Source organism: Passer domesticus, chromosome 1 (assembly GCF_036417665.1).
Source record: "Passer domesticus isolate bPasDom1 chromosome 1, bPasDom1.hap1, whole genome shotgun sequence".
NCBI lineage: Eukaryota > Metazoa > Chordata > Aves > Passeriformes > Passeridae > Passer > Passer domesticus.
The window spans coordinates 2136383-2141366 of record NC_087474.1 but is presented as its reverse complement, the minus strand read 5'-3'; positions in this window follow the sequence as shown (position 1 = coordinate 2141366).

The following is a 4984-nucleotide window of genomic DNA, read 5'->3' as shown; positions in this document are numbered from 1 at the left end:
ATTGTAGATGCAAACAGGACTCTCCTCCCCTTCACTCCTCAACAGCAGTAAATTTCCTGTGGGATGAAGCTGGGGGAAATCCATCCTGTTTGCCCATTCCTGGCACTCTGTGCCACCTCCTCATGCCGAGGTTGCAAGGGCAGCATCACCCCTTGCCCATTTGTCAGCAGGTTTGGAACAAGGCTTTGCCTCAAATCCCTTTCCAAACCTCAACTTTCCAGGCAGTTTCTGCAGATGGATTAAGGACCAGGAATGTATGGATGTGTGCCTCCGAAATCCTCCAGTCCCTTCCTGAATCCCTCAGGCTGAGAGCAAACCTCCAGGGCTCAGACCAGGAGTGCCTCCATTCAGCACAGAGCGAGGCTTTGTTCCTTAAAGACAGACACCAAACTAAAAAATAAAAGCTGCAGTGACTTTTTGTGTCTGACAAACTGGTTCCAGCCCTGCCAATTAAGCAGATTTGCAGCCCCAAAGTGATTATCCTACAGTCTCCAGGGTGTTTGATATCCATCTCAGCAATCCTATAGCAAAATCTGCCGGGGAAAGTGGAGCATTTGTAGGAGCAGGTAGGAAATTTGGCAGGTTCCTCTCAGCTTCCTTCCCAGCCTTGTGCACTGGTGCCTCCCAGTGTCTGGAAAAGGGAGAAGCAGAAAGCTCAGAATAATTGAAGATTGCTTCAATATTTTTAATTTTAAGCCAAATTATTCCTTGCTATCATAGAATCACAGAATCTGAGAATGGTTTGGCTTGGGGAAAACCTTCAGGATGATCAAGTTCTGAGGCAGGGACATCTTCCACTAGACCAGGCTGCTTGAAGGCCCATCCAGCCTGGCCTTGAGCACCTTGAGGGAAGAGTTATTCACAGAATTCCCAGAGTGACCAGGTTGGAAGAGACCTTCAAGACCATCGAGTCCAACCCAGCCCCAACAGCTCAACTCAACCCTGGCACCCAGTGCCACATCCAGGCTTTGTTAAACACACCCAGGGATGGGGACTGCACCACCTCCCCGGGCAGCCATTCCAGAACTTTATCTCTCTTTCTGTGGAAAACTTTTTCCTGATATCCAACCTGTATTTCCCTGGGTGCAGCTGGAGGCTGTGTGCTCTGGTTGTGTCAGTGCTGCTGCAGAAAGAGCCCAGCCCCAGCTGAGCACAGGCACCTTTCAGGAGCTGTGCAGAGTGAGGAGGGCAGCCCTGAGTCTCCTTTTCTCCAGGCTGAGCACCCCCAGCTCCCTCAGGGCTTCCTCTCAGGGTTTGTGTTCCCAGCCCCTCTCCAGCCTCGCTGTCCCCTCTGGATGTGCTCAGTGTCCCAAGGTCCTTCCCAAGCTGAGGGGCCAGAGCTGGGCACAGCACTCCAGGTGTGGTGGACACCCCCTGTACAGGGGAGTGTTTTGTACCTGTTCATGTTTTGGGGATCAGGAAATCCTGTGTGAGCTCAGGGAACAGCCAAGGAGCCCTGGGGATGGGGGGAACAAGGCTTTTCCCTGCTGGGTTTAGTGTATTCACCACAAAGTGCTGCTGCTCCCCACCTGCCCCCTCCAGCATCAGCAGCCACAGAACAAACCAGGAGGAAGCTTCAAAGAGGAGAAAAGTGACTTTGTTACTTAAATACGGGCCAGACACAAAGCTTTCAGTATCACCAGCACAGGGCACCATCCCTGGAAGAGTTCAAAAAAATCTGTGGGTGTGACACTTTGGGACACGATTTAGTGGTGGAGTTGAGGATGTTGGACTCAATCCTTGGAAGGCTTTCCCAGCCTCGTTGATTCTGTGATTGTGACTCATCAGGGGAATTTTGGCTTCTGATTCCAAACCAAAAACCCAGCTGCCAGCTCTGGGATGCCTCAAGCACCAGAGGTTCCTGCTGTGGATCACCTGGGTGTTTCTCAAGCACCACTTCCCTGAGCAGCCAGTTCCAGTGCCTGCCCACCCTTCCTGTCAAAAAATCTCTCCTTAAATCTAACCCAACCCTCCGCAGGCTGAGGGAGAACCTGGCACAACCTGAAGCCATTTCCTCTGGTCCTGTCCCTTACCTGGCAGAGGTAAGCACTTGTACATAAATCGGGGTCACACCTGAAGCAGAGACAGCAAATCCCAGGGAGAGGGACTGCCACTGGCCCAGTCCCTGTCCCCTCAGCAGCTGTGGCTGTACTGTCACCTCCTCTGAGCAGCACTCAGGGCACATTGAAGCCCCCAAACACGGGGGGCTCTGCTGCTGCAGGCATGGTGGAACCTGCACAGGTTTGTTCAGCACCTTCACTACAGCTTCGTTGGGGTTTTGACCTCACCTAGCAGGTAAATAGGAAAATTTTGGGGCCAACCAGGCCAGGTCTGTGCCCTTTGCTCCTGCCCAAGGCCACCACAGCAGGAGGAGTGGCAGCTCCCCCGAGAAAGCCTCTGCTTGCTTTGCCCTCTGGTGGGCACTGAAGCATTTCAGGGCTGAAATTTCTGCCTAATTTGTCTATTTCCCTACAAGAACCCATGAAATAAGGGATTTGGGATGTTAATTGTGAAGTCTTTGCTTCTTTTTTGTCAAGGTGGGTATTAAATGTGTGAGATGGTATTTCTTGTTGGGACTCAGATGTTTATCAGTTCTTATCTCTGTCACACTCTCACAAACCCTGAGTTCTGCAGCACTGCACTCTGACAAACTAAAAATGGAGCCCCATCTCTCTCTCCACAAGGCCTTTGAAGGACAAACTGTCTAATTAAGAAATGACACCTCAATTATTTTCATTTTTAACCCAATAACCAACCACCCATGGCTGCAACGGGGACTTTTTTATCCAATTGCACAAAACCACCCCAACCCATGCAGAAGAAGAAGAAGGACCAGCCCCCACCCTAAAACCTCCATCTTGCTTTATGTCTATTACTATATTCTACAACCTTAAACTAAGTTTCCCACCCTGTGATATCACACACTTCTATTCAAACTTCACACCCACAATCCCAGTTCTGTCATTCCATTTTGGAAGCTTCTCCACAACCTCAGGTCAATGCAGTGTTCTCTTGGGGGTCAGTGCCTGGCAGCACAGAAAGCCCTCAGAAAATTCTCAGTATCCAGGGTTCCAACAGTTAATTTTTCCCCCTGCATAATGAAAGGATTAATCTCAGCCTTCCATGCTGTACTGAAAGGTGTTTTACCTTTCAATGGCCTTTATTTCAAGCCTTCCTTACCATTCTTACATCAAAAGACATTTATTCCACCAAAGGGAATTTTAAAAGCATTTTGTGTTTTGCTTACTGTGTACTTTAAGTGGGAACAGGAAGCAGAGACTTTTTAGGGCTCTGTGTTTGCTGTTGCCATTTAATTACTTTGTAAAAGATTCTTCCAAGGGCCGGAGAAAAGTGGCCCAAGGGAATCACAGAATCCCAGAATGGTTTGGGTTGGAAGGGACCTTAAAGATCATCTCATTCCACTCCCTGCCATGGGCAGGGACACCTTCCACTATCCCAGGGTGCTCCAAACCCTGGCCTGAGCTTAGGACAAGTGGCCCAGGGCTTTTAAAGCCATGACCACTTGAGAGGGACACTTCATTTGTCCCCACCTCCTGCCTGCCCCTGCTTTTGTGGCCATGGTTTCCTTCCCCCTCTCACAAACAGTTTTTCCATGCAACTGGGTCACCTTTGAAAGTCAGCAGAAGTGCAGTTACTTTGTTTAAAATAAAAACATGTATTTCTATCACCTCAGGAGTTGTTTCTGTTTCGGCACAGGGACCCTCTGATCCTCCCACCTCCTTTTATCAGCATCTTCAAAAGAGAAAGGCAGTTATAATTGCTTTCTCCCCTCACCACAGAAGAAAGGGAGAGTCTGCTGTTCCCCTCCACTGGCATCCTGAGAAGAAACACGCTTTGAGCAATCATTTATTTACAGAACAAAAATAACATCTGGATTTCAAAGGGCAGAGCAGCTCAGAAGAATGAGGCTCTCTCCTGATTCCCACCCCCTGCTCTGCCTCTCTCCTCACTCCGGGGGCTTCTCCCTCTCCCTCAGCATTGTTTTGCTTTTGCCACAGAATCCCAGAGTGGTTTGGCTTGGAAAGGACCTGGAAGCTCATCCAGTGCCACCCCATGGACAGGGACAGCTTCCACTGTCCCAGGCTGCTCCAAACCTGGCCTTGGACATTTCCAGGGATCCAGGGGCAGCCACAGCTTCTCTGGGCACCCTGTGCCAGGGTGTCCCCACCCTCAGTGAGGAAATTTCCTAATATTTAATCTAACCCTGCCCTCTGTCAGTTTGAAGGCATAAGATACCCTGTGGAGAAGCAAGGAGCAGAAAAATGGGAAGAAACCAGAAGTTCCACAAACCTGATTTCTTCCAGCTCTTTGATTTTTGCATTATTTTCTGGTTCCTGATTCAGCAGAATCCTCTGAGTCCAGTCCCACAAAGCATCTCCCCCACACATGAACCCATCCCATTCCAGTGATGGAAAAGCTAAATTTTGTCACATTGACCCCTTCATTGCTTTAAAGCTGATGAATTGGTGTCTTCAGAGCCATAAGCAAAGGTGGCTGAAACTCCCCCAGAAAAGTCCACAAGCTCTTAGCAGGGACAGACTAATTAACAGGCCTGTTTTCATTAAGGCTAAAAATGCACCTGCAAACTGCCACATCCCCACTTTCCCTGCCAGGCAGCTGGAAAGGCACCTTTGGGATGTGTCACATCTCATTTCACCACTTCAACACACAGGTTTTGCAGGAAAAGCCTCTGAGAGTCCCTGAAAATAAAAAGCAAGCTTGTTAAAGCCACAAGGAGATTCTATCCCAGCCTCCTGCAACAGAGGATTCTGCAAATTGGGAATCTATCCCAATTCCCTGCTTGGATAACTAAATTTCTGTACATGTATTTATAAATAGGTTTATACAGTTCAGCTAATGAATTGGCCACAGGGATCACTGAAGGTGCTTGCAAAAATTGAATGATTGATTAACCTTGTATCTCACATAATCAATAATTCCAAACAGTGCATGAAGACAACCA